Below are 15,514 nucleotides of genomic sequence, written 5' to 3'. Positions count from 1 at the left end.
TTCTTTAAGTTCCAGCGTATATAATTTACTTCAGATCACTGCGATGTATCACACCATGTGCATTTACTTATGTCATGGAAAACTTAAAAGTACTCTAAACAAGAAAATGGAGACATACCTTGACATAATGAAAAAGAAGTAATAAACAAGACACTGAAAGAATGTTATAGTCCACAAATAATTTTTCTTAAAGATTTCAAATACACCCAATGATATTTGCAACCAGCTTGATTTCCCCATCATCCAAACTGTGTTGACAGCACAACCCAAATCGTATTTTGCAAAGACACATTTAGCAATTATATATTACAAATAAATAGTTTAATATGAAGAACTCTCTTGCATAATCAAACTAAAATAATCATCCCATATAATTTCTATATTAGACCTATTAAGTCTTCCACATAAAGAAAATATTGTGTTATAAATCATTATGAAAACCTTTATAATTCTATTTGCCAACATTCTCTTCTGTGGCCTAAAGAAATTTTTAAGTAACTTTTTAAAATCAATCACAAAATAATGTAATTTTGATACAGATTTAACATCTAAAAGGTATTAGGAATAGGTATTAATTAAAGAGTCCAATAAAATCCTCCACTGTATTATACTTTAATGCCATTTCATTGTTTGGTGATTTTTAAAATGAGACATTACATGGCATGAACTGTACTTAACTCCTTAGTCCTACATTCAGTCAGTTCGGTCAGACTTTGAGCAGAATATCTATATTTATTTTTCATGTTTAGAAACACTTATATCTTAAAGAGAGAAGATGTTAGTTGAAGGATGCACTGTACACAGTGTAGTTACAGTGAGTGATTCTACATACACTTTTACAGAAATGTGTATTTTCCCCCCAAGTTTTTATTTAAATTCCTCCTAGTTAATAAACAGTGTAATATTAGTTTCAGGTGTAGAGTTTAGTGATTCAACACTTACATACAATACCCGGTGCTCATCGTAAAAATATGGGACACTTCACAAATTTGTGTGTCATCCTTACACAAGGGCCATGCTAATCTTTTCTGTATCATTCCAATTTTAGTATATGTGCTGCCAAAGCGAGCTCAGAAAATCTGTATTTCAACCATGTTTAATGTTACATTCGGGCTACTGTCTTATCTAAATCAACTCACAGCAACTAAGACAGCACTCAGTAAAGGAGGTGCTACCTGTTTTTTCTTGAATTAAACAATTTTAACCAATTTTATCAACCTGGACTCTGAAACATACAGATAACTTTCAGTTGGCTCACATTAATTACAATCACACCTATTTGTTTTGTTTTTGAATAGTTTCACTGAGATATAATACACATAACCACACAATTAACTCATTTGAAGTGTAAAATTCAATGGTTTGTTTGGTAGGTTCACAAAGGTGTGGGACCATCACCATGATAAATTAAATTTTTGTACCCCAGAAGTAAACGCTGTACCCATTAATAGTCAGCTACTCCCCATTCTCCCATTTGCTCCAACCCTATGCAACCACTTATTACTTTTTGCTTCTACGGACTTGCTTATTCTGGATATTTCATATAAATGGAATTGTGCAATATTCATGTGTGGGGGGGGAGACACATTTTCCTCCTGGAATAATGTTTTCAAGGTTCACCATGTTGCAGCATGTACCAGTACTTTCTTCCTTTTTAGTGCCAAACAATATTCCATTGTATGGATACAGTGTGTTTTATCCAATCATCAGTTGATGACCATTTGGGTTTCTATGATACAAATAATGCTACCTTTAATATTTGTGTGCAAGTTTGTGTGTGGATGTATATTTTCATTTCTCTTGGATATATATTTAGGAGTGGAATTTCTGGATCATGTTAATTATGTTTACCATTCTGAGGAAGTATTAAACCATCTTCCAAAGCAGGTGAACCATTTCATATTCTCAACAGCAATGAGGGTTCTGACTTCTCCACATACTCATGAACACTTGTTATCTTTTTTATTACATCCATTCTCGTCCACAAGAAGTGGTGTCTCATGGTTCAGATTTGTATTTCCCTAATGACTACTAATGTTGAACATCTAATTGGTCATTTATATACCTTCTTTGGAGAAATGTCTATTCATATGCTTTGCCCAGTATTTAACTGGGCTATCTACCTTTTTAATGTTGAGTTGTAAGAATTCTTGATATATTCTGGATGTAAGTCCATTATCAGATGTAAGATTTGGAAATATTTTTAGCCATCAGTAAGCTTATCACTTCACTGATGCTACTACTATTTGCAGTACAAAAGTTTTAAATTATTTTTTAAAAATATTTATTATTTATTTGACACAGAGACAGCACAAGCAGGGGGAGCAGCAGGCAGACGGAGAGGGAGAAACAGGCTCCGCAGGGAGCCTGATGAGGGCGAGGCTCGATCCCACCACCCCGGGATGATGACCTGAGCCAAAGGCAGATGCTAAACTGACTGAACCACCCAGGCACCCCCAAGTTTTTGATTTTAATGAATTTCAATTTATCTATTTTTTGTGGTCATTTGTGCTTTTGGTATTATATCTAAAAAACTAGTGGCTAACCCAAGGTCATGAAGATTTATTCCTATAGTTTTAGAACTTACTTTTAGGTATATGATCCATTTCAAGTAAAGGTTTGTGTATGGTATAAGAAGGGGTTCAACTTCCTTTGTCAAGAATCACCAGCCAGGGGTGCCTGGGTGGCTCAGTCAGTTAAGCATCTGCCTTCGGCTCAAGTCATGATCCCAGGGTCCTGGGATTGAGTCCTGCATCGGGATCCCTGCTTGGCAGGCAGTATGCTTCTCCCCCTGCCTCCTAATCCCCTGGCTTGTGCGCTCTCTCTCTCTCTCTCTAATAAATAAATACAACACCTTTGGGGGGAAAAAAATCACTAACCCATAAATTTTACTTCTGGACACACAATTCTATTTCACTGATCTACATTTCCAATCTGTAAGCCAGTAACACAATATGTTGATCATGGTAGTTTTGTGTAAGTTTTGAAACTGGGAAGTGTGAGTCCTCTCTCCTTTTATAAGATTGTTTTGGCTATTCATGCATCTCTTGAATTTTCATATGAATTTTAAGATCAGTTTCTTAATTTCTGCAAAGAAGGCAGTAGAGGTCTTCATAGAGAATGCACTGAATCTGCAGGCCATTTGGGGAAACAATGCCATCTTTATAACATTAAGTGTTCCAATTCATGAACATGAGATACCTTTCTGTTTATTTAGATCTTCTTTATTTCAACAATTTTTTTAAATTTATAGTGTACAAGCCTTAAACATCTTAAAATTATTCCTAAGTATTTTATTCTTTTGGATGTTATTGTAAATAGAACTGTTTTAATTTTCATGTTCAGAATGCTCATTGCTATTTGTCTGGAAATACAACTTTTTTTTTTTTTAAATGCTGTATTCTACAACCTTGCTAATAGTTCTGTAGATTCTTTAGGATTTTCCATATACAACATCATGTCATCTACAAATAGACACTTTTACTTCTTCTTTTGTAATCTGGGTAACTTTGGTTCTTTTTTTACTGCCTAACTGCCAAGGCTAGAGTCTCAGGTACAATACTGCATAGAAGTAATGAGAGTGGACAACCTTGTCTTATTCCTAATTTTAGGGGGAAAAATGTTCAGCCTTCCACCACAGCTATGTACTTTTTTGTAAGTTAGGCTGAGGAATTTCTCCTCTATTCCTAGTTTGTTGCATGTTTTTTTTTTTTAAAGATTTTATTTACTTATTCAACAGAGATAGAGACAGCCAGCGAGAGAGGGAACACAAGCAGGGGGAGTGGGAGAGGAAAAGCAGGCTCATAGTGGAGGAGCCTGATGTGGGGCTTGATCCTACAACGCTGGGATCATGCCCTGAGCTGAAGGCAGACGCTTAACCGCTGTGCCACCCAGGCGCCCCTGTTGCATGTTTTTATCATGAATAGGTGTTGAATTTGGCGAAACACTTTTGGGGGGGGGGCATCCGTTGTGATGATCATATGGTTCCTATTACTTATTCCATTAATGCACTGTATTACATTAATCGATTTTTTGATGTAAACCAACCTTGGATTCCTGAGATAAATCTCACGTGGTGAGGGTGTATAACAGTTTTATATATTGCTTGATTTGGTTTGCTAATATTTTGTTGAGAATTTTACTGCTGTTGTTGGTATAAATAAGTGATACTGGCCCGAAGTGTTCTTTTCTTGTGACTTCTCTGTCTGGTTTTGGTATTCAAGTAATACTGGCCTCACAAGGTAAGTCTTCCTCTATGTTTTAGATAAGTTTGTGAAGAATTGGTATTAAATCTCTTAAAAATATCTGACAGAAATCACCAGTGAAAATGTCCGGCCACAGGCTTTTCTTTGATGAAAATTTTAAAATTACAAAGTTAATCTCTTTACTTGTTCTAGGTTGCATTAGTTTCCTAGGGCTGTTGCAATGTATTACCACAAACTGAGTGGCTTAGAACCACAGAAACTTATTCTCTCACAGCTCTGGATTCTAGAAATCTGCAATCAAGGTGTCAATAGAGCCATGCTCCCTCTGAAGGCTCTACAAAAGAATCCTTCCCTGCTTTCTCCTAGCTTCTGGTAGTTTCCAACAATCTTTGGCATTTCTTGGGTTGTGATAGCGTAAGTCCAATTTCTTTTCTTTTTTTTTTTTTTAAAGATTTTATTTATTTATTTGACAGAGAGAGACAGCCAGCGAGAGAGGGAACACAAGCAGGGGGAGTGGGAGAGGAAGAAGCAGGCTCCCAGCGGAGGAGCCTGATGTGGGGCTCAATCCCAGAATGCCGGGATCACACCCTGAGCCAAAGGCAGATGCTTAACGACTGAGCCACCCCAGGCGCTCCATAAGTCCAATTTCTACTTCCAACTTCACAAGGACTTCTTTCCTGTGTGTGTCTTGGTCTCCAAACCTCTCTTCTTATAAAGAAACCAGTCACTGGATTTAGGACCCACTCTAATCCAGTATGACTTTGTCTTAACCTGATTAATCTGCAAAGACCCTATATCCAAATAAGGTCATGTTCATAAGTACAAGGGATTAGAACTTCAACATGTCTTTTTTGGGGGAGGTGGGTGGGGTGGGGGAGACATTTCAACCTACAACATAGCTTGGTTCAAATTTTCTATTTCTCCTTATGTCAGTTTCATTCAGTAGTTTGTGTCTTTCTAGGGATTTATTTCATCCTAATTATTTAGTCTGCTAATATATATATTATCCCTTAAATTCTTTTTATTCATGTAAGGTCAGTAGTAATTTCTCCTGCATCACTTGTGATTTAGTAATTTGAGCTTCTTCTCTTCATCAGCCCTAGATAAAACATTTATTAATTTTGTTGGGTCTTTTCAAAGAGCCAAACTTTGATTTTGTTGATTTCTCTATTTTTCTATACTATTTCATTTATTTCTGCTCTACTCATTATTATTTCCTTCTTTCCACTTGCTTTGGATTTAGTATGCTCTTCTTTTTCTAGTCTTTTAAGGAAGACAGGGTATTGAACTGAAATCTTTTTAAATATAGGCACTTGCAGCTATAAATTCTGGTCTAGGTGCTGTTGGCTACATCTTGTTAAGTTTTGGTGTGTTTTGGCTTTGTTTTTTAATTCATCTCAAAATATTTTCTAATTTCCTTTGTGATTTCTTCGAGCTACTGATTATTTATAAGTGGTATTTAATTTCCACATATTTGGGAATTCCTCATATTTTCTCTGTAACTGATTTCTAATATCATTCCTCTGTAGTGGGAAAACATATTTCATATGATTGCAATCCTTTAATTTTTCTATGGCCTAGCAGAAAGTCTTTCCTGGAGAATGTTCCACGTACAGCTGAGAAGAATGAATACTTCGGTTTTTTTTGGGTGGAGTGTTCTGTATAAGTATCTTCTTAGTCTAGCTGATACGCAGTGTTGTTCAAGTCTTCCATCTTTGTTGATCTTCTGCCTAGATGCTCTATCCATTATTGGAAGTGGAATATCAACATATCCAACTACTGCTGCTGAACTCCTTCTCCCCTCACTTCTCTCACATTCTGCTTCATGCGTTTTGGGGCTATGTTGTTAGTAAGGATATAATTATGTCTTCCTGATAGACTGACCCTTTTATCATTAAAAAATGTCCCTTTTTATCTCTAGGTTCATTGAGTCTTATTTCACTAGCACTGTGCAGCCTCTGATACCACTTCTCAGGAGATGCTGTCTTGAGCAAGCAGTCTCCCTGTCCACCAGGAATGACTGTGGGTTCAGTTAGACTCTCTGGAAGTTTCTTTCTTAGGTCTTCGCTTTAGAAGCTTCTTGCTGATCTGCCTGTACTGGTATCACACATCCAGCTGTTAGCCTCTACTAATTTGTTTCATTGTGTTTCTGCCACATCATAGCGCATAAATTGTACCACTCTCTGTTCCAATAAAAGCGGGTCTCTCTGTACGGGTGGGGTTTCTTTGCCAGTCTTTGAGGCTTACTCCAATCCCAGGAGGGTTCTTTTAGCTATNTTTTTTTTTTTTTTTTTTTTTTTTTTTTTTCTGGTTCTCTCTTTTCTGGTAAAAATTCTAACCAGTCTGCCGTTTCACTTGTTGCTACTAGTATCATGGAGCTACCAGCCTCCCCTTAATCGTTTACCACAAAAATAATCATTTTCAACAACTTTTTGTAAGCTCTGTTCCAAATAAAGTCAGTTTCCTTAAGAGAGAGTTCTCTGCTCTCAAGGCCTGCCTTTCTCTTTGGAAGAACCTTTGTGCCACTGCACAGAAAAACTGGGGGCTGGGACAATGACCCACTTCTCTGAGAGAGACATCTGTGCTTTATGAGAGGGGTGCTGGATGATTTGCCTCTCCTGGCATAAAACTTCTGCCTTATGAATGATGCCTGGCCCAAAGCTCAGTATTCTCAATCTGCTGTGCCTGGAGTAGACTTCCACTCTGAGTAAAGGGTCAGTGAATGAAGGGAGCACTAGACTTTTCGACCTCAGCTGCCTGGAAGAAAGCATCTCCAACAAGAAGCTAGAGGGTATGAAAGAAGCCCACAGTCTGCTCATTCTGCTCAGAGTAGAGCTTCCCTCAAGCTGAGTTCAGTGAGGTGGGTGGGAATGGGTCATGGATCAAATGCCAGAGTCCCATTGTTCTTACTGAGATTTAGTAGGTGTTTTGTTTTTTTTTTTTGAATAAATGATTCTCTGTTTGCTGTATGCCCTTAAGGTAGTTATTTCCACAGTTTAAATGGTTGTTTAAAAATAATTTTCACCGGGGCTCCTGGGTGGCTCAGTCGTTAAGCATCTGCTTTGGCTCAGGGCGTGATCCCGGCGTTCTGGGATCGAGCCCCGCATCAGGCTCCTCTGCTGGGAGCCTGCTTCTTCCTCTCCCACTTCCTCTGCTTGTGTCCCCTCTCTCACTGCCTGTCTCTCTCTCTCTCTGTCAAATAAATAAATAAATACTATAAAATCTTTAAAAAAATTTTTTTCACCAAATGGTTATTTTGCTTATATTTATCCAGAATAATAACCAAAGATGAAAAATATAACACAAAATCACATACTTTTTTCAACTGCATCTGGTCACCAAGTTAAAAATTTATAGCAGTGATATGGGGCTCCAGAGTGGCTCAGTCGGTTAAGTGTCCAACTCTTGGTTTCAGCTCAGGTCATGATATCGAGCCTGCATCAGGCTCTGTGATCAGCACAGAGTCTGCTTGAGATTCTTTTCCCCTCCCTCTCCCTCTGTTCCCTGACCCGCTCTCTCTCTCTCTCTCAAATAAATTAAATCTTAAAAACAAATATATAGTAATGATGTACAAAGAAAATATAGGTCATCCTCCCTCACTGTACATACTTTATGCCAAAATTAAATGAGCCAACAAGAAAAAGTTCATATGACACAGAGCTAATAAAGTTAACACAATAGCTAGAAGATACAAAAAGAGTAAATTCATGTCATTTCCTCTCCCCCATATCTGAATTTTAAAAGGAGTCATTATGTATAGTATGGCAAAAAAAAAAAAAAGACAAAATGATGTGACATAGTTTTCTGTAAATAAAAAAACACAGTTATTATCCCTACTTATTAAAGAACAAGTTGTTGGCTTAGAACATAATAGGAATACAGTGGGAGAAATGAATTGGAACTTATATCCCCTAGGAATTGCTTCCTTCAGAATTCAGGAACTGGTCCCCCTAGACTGGTTTCTTCATAGCCACAGGTGATTCTGTCATATCAGAATCAACTCTGAGCTGCTGCTGCTTTCTTTTTTTTCCTACTGTGAGCTTCTTAAAAGCATATATGCCTAAAACATACTGTCAAAGCATCTGATTCTGTATCTCTGCGGTAGGGAGTAGTCATGTTTTTTTAAAAGCTCTCTCCTTAATAAAGAAGTGAAAAAAATACTAATAGTATATGTTAACTAAATTGAATTTACATTAAAAAAAATTAAAATAAATAAGTCAGGGGCGCCTGGGTGGCACAGCGGTTAAGCGTCTGCCTTCGGCTCAGGGCGTGATCCCGGCGTTATGGGTTCGAGCCCCACATCAGGCTCCTCTGCTATGAGCCTGCTTCTTCCTCTCCCACTCCCCCTGCTTGTGTACCCTCTCTCGCTGGCTGTCTCTATCTCTGTCGAATAAATAAATAAAATCTTTAAAAAAAAATAAATAAAAAATAAATAAATAAGTCAGTATGAAGAACCATTCTAGATTAAAGGAGACTAGAGAGTAGAAAGAAAATCAAATTCAATTAGTGATCCTAAATTGAATTTTGAATTAAAGGAGGGGGGTAAAAAAACAAAACAAAACCCAAAAACCTATGAAATCATTGGGAAAACCGGTAAAATTTGAATGAGAGTCACAGATTAAATACCGTATTGAAGTTAACTTGCCTGATTTTTGGTAAATGTACTGTGTAGTTTAGTAAGCGGATACCTTTATTCTTAGGAAATAGGGAAATATACAAGGAAATACTGAGGAATGGACAAGTATGAGGGGTATGATGTTTGTAACTACTTCTGATATGATTCAGGAAAATCTGTGTATGTTTTATGTACTATCTCTGAGAGAGAAAGAATGAGAATGAATAGTAAGGCAAATGTGGCAAAATGTTAACTGGTAACTCTCAGTGAAGGGTACTTAAAAGTTTTTATACTATTCTTGGGGCACCTGAGTGGCTCAGTCGGTTAAGCAGAGTCTGCCTTTGCCTCGGGTCATGATCCCGGGGTCTGATCAGCGAGGAGTCTGCTTTTCCCTCTCCCTCTGATCCCCCCCTTTTGTGCTTTCTCCCTCACTTGCTCTCAAATAAAGAAATAAAATCTTTTTTTTTAAAAAAAGTTTTTTACATCATTCTTAAAACTCTTCTATAAATGTGAAATTATTTCTGGGGCTCCTGGGTAGATCAGCTGGTTAAGCATCCAACTCTTTTTTTTAAGATTTTATTTATTTATGTGACAGAGAGACAGCCAGCGAGAGAGGGAACACAGCAGGGGAGTGGGAGAGGAAGAAGCAGGCTCCCAGCGGAGGAGCCCATTGTGGGGCTCGATCCCGGAACGCCGGGATCACGCCCTGAGCCGAAGGCAGACGCTTAACGACTGTGCTACCCAGGCGCCCCAAGCATCCAACTCTTGATCTCAGCTCAGGTCATGATCTCAGGGTCACGAGTTCAAATCCCGCACTGGGCTCCACACTGGGCATGGAGCCTACTTAATAAAAAATTTTTTAAAAAGTGAAATTATTTCTAAGGAAAAAGGTAAAAAAAGGTAGGATGGACAAATGCTAAGCCATACTTTTCTCCCACAAGCCAAGATCTCCCTTGTCTCTCTCCCATCCTCTCCTTCATAACCCCAGCTCTCCTGCCATTAAATTGTATCTGTTTGTGTTAGGAGTTGCTCCGATAAACAGAAGAAAAGCAAAGAGAATAATAAGTAAGATATGGAAGTTAACAACTTTCAGGCTTCCCTTGATATCTCAACAACCTGATGAATATATTCAAAAGAGAGGAAGACATCTTCTATCAAGGGCCAGATAAATATTTTAGTATTTGAAGGCATATATACAGTCTCTATTGCATCTCCTCCCACCCGTTTTTTTAAACCAACTCTTTAGCCTGTAGGCATTACAAAAACAGGCTATGGGCTGGACTTGGAGACGGATGATAGTTTGCTGACAGAATTATTAGATTTCTCCAAGAACTATAACAAAAGTAGTTCCACCAGTCCCTGAAATAGCAAGGATATTATTGAATAAATAAAGCAACAAAAGTATGTCAGCATGGAAGTTCGTTCTTAGGATAATAGCTAATAAAATTAAACTTTAAACAACACATAAAAATTAACATTTCCTCAAGTTTCTTTCGTAACTCTAACACATAACCTTACGAGTTTTGGTGCTTTGGAGGGTAAAAATGGGGAAGGACACTTACATAGTTGCTGATTTTCTTTATGAGAGATAATACGTCAGGAAAGGAAATGGAATAAATAATTACAAATTTCACTCGGGGAAGGTAAGATGGTCTAGAGTTCAGGAGTATGATACAAAACTGAGGGGGTAACATTTTAGGACCATCCCTATCTAAATTCAAGACCATTCCTCGCTCTATACATGTGTTCTCCAAATTTAAATCATTTCTTTAAAAAAATTCATACAATATGGTATAGAAAACCTGGGAATTAGAAGCATGTGCATGCATGCAAAGTTTTGTAATAATTATGTTAGCAAGCCTACCCCAGTAGATCATGGGCCTATAGCTACAGCCATGTCTGCTACCCATGGCTTACTGACATTTCAAGCAATGAACTAAAAAGAGCTGACAAGACGCAACTCATTGATTTAAATGCCACTCTCCTATGTCTTATTATTTTAAATGCCAGCAAGTCTTAAGGAAAATGGCTCCACCATTTTAAATGCTCATACTCTTTAAGGTCAGTTGTCTAAAAAGAAACCTTACTTCATGTAAATTATTGCTTTTTACACTAACAAAATAAAATTTGTTGTGCTTAATACAATTCTTACCATATGTCAATTTTGTTAAGCAAACTATCAAGCTAAAGAATAGGAAAAAACAAAGTCTGAAGTCTGACTACACGTCACGAATGAAATATGGTATTCAAAATATACAACAAACCTACCATGAATGACTTATCAGTGTATCTGTTATTACTTTTCATGGAAATTAAGCCTAAAATATAAGTGGCAAATGACTATTATTACCACTATACTTAATTTACCAATATCTACAGTCAGCATTTGCATGTACAGTTATTAAAATATTAAAAGACAATGCAAACCATCACCACAGTCAATAGCAAGGGTTTCTTATATCCTTCCACTGGCTGAAAATTAAAAGTTTATACTATCCCCATTCTCATCCACAACTCAATCAGAAACTTCAATTTCTATCTGTTCTCCGTAACGACTATGGATGTCCCTAGATGTCCAAGACCATTATAAACAGAAGGATATCCAACTGCATATTTGGGGCAATAATAATATAAAAGCCTAGGTAATCTTGCCTTTTTCTGAACTCTTATAGCATATTATCTATACTACTTGAACAGTACTAGTTTTATAACCTGTATTAAAATTATTTGTGTGTGTGGACACCTAGGTGCCTCAGTCAGTTAAGCGTCTGCCTTGGCTCCCAGGGTGCTGGGATAAAGTCCTGCACTGGGATCTTTGCTCAGTGGGGAGCTTGCTTCTCCCTCTGCATGCCGCTTCCCCTGATTGTGTAAGCTCTCTCTGACAAATAAAATCTTTAAAAAAAAAAAATTATTTGTGTGTGTACGTGTATTTCTTACCTCACCTCCTCCACTAGACTACAAATTTCTTGAAAATAGCATCTGTGGCTGTAACTACTTTTTAATCATTCACAGTACCTTTATTTCAACCACAGTAGCTGGTACTTTTGACGTAATAAAAGTGAAATGCATAGCTACTGATTTTAACTTTAGAAATATGAAACTGGCAAAATTTTTTGAAGGAAAGAAAAAAAAAAGCAGAGGTAATATTGTTAAGATGTCAATACTACCCAAACTACCTACTTATTTAAAACATAACCATTATCAAAATCCCAATGGCATTTTTTTTTTGCAGAAATAGAAAAACCCATCCTAAAATTCCTATGGAAACTCAAGGGACCCCAAAGAGCCAAAACAATCTTGAAAAAGAAGAAAGCTGGAGGTATCACACTTCCTAATTTCAAAACATATTACAAAGCTACAGTAATCAAAACAATATGGTACTGGCATAAAGACAGACACATAAAATAATGGAATAAAAGAGCCCAACAGTGCCTGGGTGGCTCAGTCAGTTAAGTGTCTGCCTTTGGCTCAGGTCATGATCTCCAGGTCCTGGGGCTGAGCCCCAAGTTGGGCTCCCGGTTCAGTGAGGATGCTGCTTCTCCCTCTCTTCCTCTGGCTCTCCCCTAGGCTCACATGGACTCTCTCAAATAAAAATCTTTACAAAAGAGAGAGAGAGAGCGCCCAGATATAAACCCTCATATATATGATTTTTGACAAGAGTGCCAAGACCACTTAATGGGAGAAAAGACACTGTTCAATAAATGGTGTGGGGAAAATGGGATACCCACATGCAAAAAAATTAAAGTAGGTTCTTACCTTTTAGCATACACAAAAATTAACTCAAAATGGATCAGACTTTAAACTATAAACCCTTAGAAGAAAACATATGGAGGAAAGGCTTCATAACACTGGATTTGGTAATTATTTTTTTTAAATGAAACCAAAAGAACAGGTAACAAAGGTAAAAATACATAATATGGACATCAAAAATTTAAAAGCTTCCATGCATCAAAGGACACAGTCAAGAGCATAAAAAGGTAACCTACAAAACAAGAGAAAGTACTTGCAAATCAATTCGGATAAGGGCTTAATATTTAGAAAGAACTCCTACAACTCAACAACAACAAAAACCCAACTTGATTTAAAAATGGGCAAAAAAAGACTTGATAGACATTTCTCCAAAGAACATGTGCAAATGGCCAACAAGCACAGGAAGAGATGCTCAACATCACTAATAATAAGGGAATGCAAATCAAAACTACAATGAGATACCACTTCACATCCACTAGAATGGCTACTATAAAAAAAAACAACAACAAATAAATAGAAAATAACAGTGCTGGATAGGATGTGGATAAATTAGAATTTTTATGCACTACTGGTAAGAATGTAAGATGGTGCAGCCAATGTGGAAAAAGAGTTCGGTGATCCCTCAAAAAACTAATAGAACTACCACATGATCCAGCAATTCCACTTTTGGGTATACACCCAAAAGAACGGAAAGCAGGGTCTTGAAGAAATATATGTACACCAATGTTCACAGTGGCATTATTTACAAAAAGTGGAAGCATCCAAGTGTCTACTATTGGTGGAACAAACCCAAATGTCCATTGTTGGAAAAACAGAGAAACAAAATGTGGTATATACACACAATAGGATACTATTCTGCCTTAAAAAAGGACTTTCTGACATATGCTAAAACAAAGCAAACCTTGAAGATGTTACACTAAGTAAAATAAATAAGCCAGTCAAAGCATGACAAATACTGCATGATTTCACTTGTATGAAGTACCCACAGTAGTCAAAACTCAGGCACAAAAAGTAGAACAGCAACTGCCAGGAGCTGGGAGAAAGGGAAATGGAGTTATTTAATGGATATAGTTGCAATTTTGTAAGATGAAACGAATTCTGGAGATTGTTTGCAAAAAAAAATTGTGAATATACTTAACACTACTGAACTCTTAAAAATGGTTAAGACAGTAAATATTACATTAATGTACTAGTTTAAGCACAATCCAAAAAAAAGAAGAAATATAAAAGGCACAATCTCAAGGCAACTATTTCAAAAAGGACAGAAATCTAATAAATAGGGGAAAGACATCAGGCTCTGCACTCAGCGCACGGTCTGCTCCAGATTCTCTTCCTCCTCCTTCACCTCTCCCCCCTTGCTTGTGTGCTCTTTCTCATGAATGAATGAATAAATAAGTAAATAAAATCTTCAAAAAAAAATAGGGAAGAAAAGCAGAACAAATATGCTCTAAGAGGTAAAAAAACAAAGAGAAAAAATATGCAAATGCCAGTTTATAAGAAATGAGAGAAAAAAGAAGACCTACACCCATGGCCAGAAAGAAACAAAAGACTGACTCAGCACAAGACATTCAAATGAAACACTGAGGGGGCTCCATCTAATATGACTCTTTCTAACCTAAATTTTTGTAGAATCAGGAACATTCTAAACTTGTTTGGGGCTTTGATTAATTTTAAGAATCTTCTCCCCAGTAAAACAAAACCAAAACCAAAACCAAACCAAACCAAAACAAACCTCAAGCAATATTTCAAAAACAGATTTTTCAGAGAATCATAAAATTTTAGAGTTGAAAAGTAGCTTAGTATCTATACAAATACAAAAAAACCTGTGTTTCTACATTGACAAGATGTAAATGACACTGACAAAATTTAAGATTAAAAAAAAAATCTAAACTTCATTCAGTTATTTCTTCCTACTTAAAAATGCATTGCTGAGAAAAGAGAACAGAACTGGATGCCTCACACTTCCTGATTACAAATAATATTACAAAGCCACAGTAATCAAAACAGTATGGTACTGGCATAAAAACAGACACATCGATCAGTGGAAGAGAATAGAATGCCCAGAAATAAACCCATGCATTTACAGGCAATTAATTTACAACAAAGGAGCCAAGAATGCACCATGGGGAAAGGGCAGTCTGTCCAATAAATGGTACTGGGAAAACTAAACAGCCCACACTACAAATAAATGAAACTAGACCATTGTCTTACACCATACGTACAAATCTCAAAATGGATTCAAGACTTGTACATAAGTCCTGTATAGGCAGTCAAGTCCCTTGACATTAGTCTTTGGAATAATTTTTTTAGATTTAATACTAAGAGCAAAGACAACAACAACAACAACAAAAAAAACCTACATCAAATAGGCTACATCAAACTACAGAGCTTTCTGCTCAGAAAGGAAACCATCAACTAAGTGAAAAGGCAACCAGCTGAATGGGAGAAAATATTTGCAAATCACATATCTGGTAAGGGATTACTATCCAAAGAAATCAATTAAAAAATGGGAAGAGGATCTGAATAGACATTTCTCCAAAGACATATGGATGGACAACAAGTACATGAAAGATGATAAACATTATGAACCATGAGGGAAATGCAAATCAAAACTATAATGAGGTATCATCTCACACCTGTTAGAATGACTATTATCAAAAAGCCAAGAATGAGTGTTGGTGAGGATGTGGAGAAAAGGGAACCCTTATGCACTGTTGGTGGGAATGTAAACTGGTGCAACCACTATGGAAAATAGTATGGAGGTTCCCCCCCAAAATTAAAAATAAAACTATATGATCCAGCAGTTCCACTTCTGGGTATTTATCCAAAGAAAACAAAAAAACTAACTTGAAAAGATTTATGCACCCCTATGCTCATTATATTATTATTTACAATAGCCAAGATATGGAAGCAACCTATGTGTCCACTGATGGATGAAATGGAT

The 15,514-nt window shown here is 36.8% G+C and overlaps 1 protein-coding gene and 1 non-coding gene across 13 annotated transcripts in view; both read right to left on the bottom strand.

The window, feature by feature from the left end:
• Nucleotides 1-15,514, bottom strand: part of LCOR (ligand dependent nuclear receptor corepressor) — a 131,607-nt gene that overhangs the window by 50,348 nt on the left and 65,745 nt on the right. The window lies entirely within an intron of this gene.
• On the bottom strand, nt 966-1,072 carry LOC117802881. Its single transcript, XR_004626393.1, has one exon. It is a non-coding gene; the product is annotated as a U6 spliceosomal RNA (small nuclear RNA).

This window comes from Ailuropoda melanoleuca, chromosome 6 (assembly GCF_002007445.2).
Source record: "Ailuropoda melanoleuca isolate Jingjing chromosome 6, ASM200744v2, whole genome shotgun sequence".
Lineage (NCBI taxonomy): Eukaryota > Metazoa > Chordata > Mammalia > Carnivora > Ursidae > Ailuropoda > Ailuropoda melanoleuca.
Note: the sequence above shows the minus strand (reverse complement) of the source record. Positions and strands in the feature narration are given on the sequence as shown.